Source organism: Colobus angolensis, unplaced genomic scaffold (assembly GCF_000951035.1).
Source record: "Colobus angolensis palliatus isolate OR3802 unplaced genomic scaffold, Cang.pa_1.0 Scaffold26, whole genome shotgun sequence".
NCBI lineage: Eukaryota > Metazoa > Chordata > Mammalia > Primates > Cercopithecidae > Colobus > Colobus angolensis.
The window spans coordinates 1,483,222-1,486,785 of NW_012115821.1; the positions used below are offsets into that span (position 1 = coordinate 1,483,222).

The 3,564-nt window shown below is 36.8% G+C and overlaps 1 long non-coding RNA gene across 1 annotated transcript; it reads left to right on the forward strand.

Moving 5' to 3' along the window:
* Positions 1–1,305: 1,305 nt before the first annotated feature.
* LOC105515347 lies at positions 1,306–3,108 on the forward strand. Its single transcript, XR_001002304.1, has 2 exons — positions 1,306–1,414; positions 2,901–3,108. It is a non-coding gene; the product is annotated as an uncharacterized LOC105515347 (long non-coding RNA).
* The last annotated feature ends 456 nt before the right edge of the window (positions 3,109–3,564 follow it).

Genomic DNA, 3,564 nt, shown 5'->3' on the forward strand with positions numbered 1-3,564 from the left:
AAGAGATAGTTCAGGAAAGTCTTCCTCCCCCATAAGATACCTTTGGAGACACTGATAATTTGTTGCCTAGATACTTAAATTATGTCCTAGACGATCTCCCTGACTTTATTAACCTCTGCCTCCCTCCCTCCTTTCCTTCTTTCCTTTCTTCCTTAATAAATATTTATTGATTTATATCTCTTTTCCAGGTGTTCAGAATGGGAATTGCGATAGAGACATCCTGGTGGAATTTGTAGCCTAGGAAGACAGACAGTCAGTGAACAAGCAAGGAAATGTGCAGTGAACATGCAAATAATATCGCAACTGTGAGGGTGCACCTGAGGAACGGTGAACCATGGAAAGCAGGGACAAGCAGCCCTGCCATTTGTAGAGTGAGAGAGAAGTCTTTCTCACTCTACAAATGGCATCACTCATTTGGCGATGACATTTGTGATGAGACCTGAAAGTGTAGGAGGAAACTAATGGGTTCCACCCAGTGTGGGAGGATGCTCTAGGGAGTACGCTGGGAGTGTCTCCACGAGACCAACTTGCCTTTCCATCCCAAGAGTGCCTCACACACAGGAGACACTTAAATGTTTACTGAATTTGCTTGACTTGAAAGATATGTCATTTAAGTCTTAAAAACTGTAGGACCTAGGCTGACTGAGTTAAACTTTATCAGTCAATAGTTCATCTTAATCCTGCCTCTGAAAACTGCCTGCCTGCCATGAGGTCTATCTTAGAACCAGACAGACCAACACACTGGTCCTAAATGTTGAAGGCTTTCCTCTAGAGATGAAGAGACTTGGGATAGTTTAAAATGCATTCTCCATTTAAATGGAATGATAGCTTATCTCTTTATTGTGCCTTGGTGTCAAGTCGGCGATAAATATGAATATCAGGCTATGCAAAATCATTCCTGCATTCCTGTCACTAAGTCCCAATCAAACTTCTAAACACTTTAACTCGATGTTCAGTGATCAGTTAGGATTGTCCACATACGTGGCTAGCTGCTTATAATTCTTCATGTTTTTCCTCGATGAAAATACTTGGCTTAATCTCAAAATCATCAAAAAGACTAGACATAGGTTGGTCCAAACCACTCATTCTTTTTGTAGCAATTACTTTCCACCAAGAGGATGCCCACCCAGCTGGAAGAAAGCTGAAAGAGTGAAAGAATTTTTGCCTTGATTGATGCCAGGAATGACTCTGAGTTATTTTTTCCCCACCGGATTGATCAAATCAAGCCTTTCTGCCATTAAAAATATAAACAGTACTATGTCCCTCAGCATGATGAGGGCCATGACAGATCTACTATGGATGAGGAACATCAGACACTCTCAAATGACATCAAATTTAAGAAGCCAGAAAAAAATATACTGTGTGATCATGAGTGATAGCATCAATTCTGGAGAAGAGAGCCTAGATAAAGAAGGTCAGTGATGATGAATATGTGAAATGATGAACCTTCCACCTCCAATAAAAACAAGATGCTGATCATGAAACTATTATTTCCAGTGTCTGGTATTTAAAAATCTTAAACAAATCACTATTGCCTTCCAGGCACGTATAATTGATCCTACTTGTATCAACAGTAAGTTCCTTTTCAGGTTTTTTTTTCCACGTTAACTTCTTTTTAACATGGTATTATTTTCCTTAAATGGCATTTCTACTGACAACTACATTGAATGCACTGTACAATTATCATGTCTTCAGTTTCTTTTTCTACAGTTCTTTTTAATTACAAAATAATACCCTTCTGAAGAGCGCATCTTTGGTATCTTAACCATCGTTGGGTCAATATAGCAGTGTGTGCTCATTATCAATATATTTTAATTATTTCATTCTTTCTAATGCCACATTTTTTGATTTCCATGAATTGCCAGGTAATTACGTTTGCATCAGGATAAATAATTAACATTCTCTGGAGCAGAACGACCATTACATTACTTTTTCTTTTTTTTTTTTTTTTTTCACCCTGGCAACATAATAAATAGACAGACATTTGCCTGGATTAATTAAATGTGGTCTTTTTGGGGGCAAGAGCAACATTTGGTGATTCCAGAATTTTTTTTTACCAAGCTCAGAATTTTCCAGAACCAGAGTTTGTGACCTCCTAACTTCTCTTTAAACAGAGCAACTCCGCTTTCTTTACATTTCTAAATTATCCTCTGTCCTTCTTCATCCCCTAATTCACCACTCTCTCCCTGCCCCCAAAGCAGACTGTAGGTTGTAAAGACTAAGAGTGCAAAGGCTATTTATATATGTAAAATTATTATGTTACTTCCTTATATTATACATGCAAAAAATTACAAAATTATTTTACTATATAAAATTGTTATAGTAGAAAATAAATTCTGCTAAGTAAATTCTACTGTATAAGGCAACAAAAACATGAACAATTTCACAAACATCTGTTAGCAAAACTTGTGCAAGCTCACAAACAAAGTAACAAAGTGAACTAAGGTAAGGTTCAGCAGGTGATACTTGAGAGAAAAGCCAGGAGCTGGGTGAACATAGCAAAGTGTGTTGTGGCAAAAATTTACAATAAGTTTCATTTCTTCATTGTTAATTGGAAAACTGCTTTTTAGCAATTTGCTGATATACCTTCCTTGAAACTACTCTTTCAAGAGGAGAGGAAAAGTCCTACGGCATTAGCTGTGTGACCATTAGACACATTACTTAAGCTCTCTGTGCTGCAGCTTTCTCAACTGTAAACTAGGGCTGCTAAGGGTGCCCAAGTACACACTTTTATAATGCCAGGTTTGTAATGCCCGTTGTTATTTGAAGAAGGCTTTTAAACTCCTACAGTTCTTCGAGCTTAACATCTCAACATCTCTAATAATTTCTCAAATTATTAACAGAAGCTTCAAAGATTCTAATGGTTTTGGTCATTCTTTCGTCTGTGCTCGATCTTAAAGATCTCTGATGTACTACAGGATGTAGAAGAGAATGCCGTGCTCCAGAAAGTCTGAATCGCATAGAACAAGATGAGAAAACTTCCCTTCCACTTTCATCCAACAATACAACTTAAACTGTTTTACTTTTAAATTCTCAGTTTCCTGGTTTTATCTTTGTTCTTCCTCCCTTTGTATTATTTAAAAAGTCTAATAAATGTGTTGCTAATTCCTGTCAATGTCCCTCTATCTGCTGATAATTGGCTATGTGCCAATGATACAGCATTGAAGCACCTTTTCTAATTCCCGCCTTTACAACAGTGTTACACTGGATACAGCCAAGCACTTGCTTTTATTTTTGATAAGTCGATATTTCTATATGTAAGGAATAAATATCAGGTAAGTTGGTAAATCTCCTATTATGATAAAAACAGTCAGTAGAACCAGATTTTCCTTGTAGAAATTATTATGTGAGAGGAGACAGAAGAAAAGCTATTTATTATATTTAAAAGATCATCATAGGAAAGAGGGGGAAATTTACTTTATGCATCTCTGAAATGCTAATCTCAGACTGACTGGCCCAAGTTACAATCATCACAAATATTGTGGAAAAACAAGTGTGAACAAAAGGTTGAATGTTATGACTTATCTGGAACTACTCTGCCTAGAACTTAAATAGTAACTAATT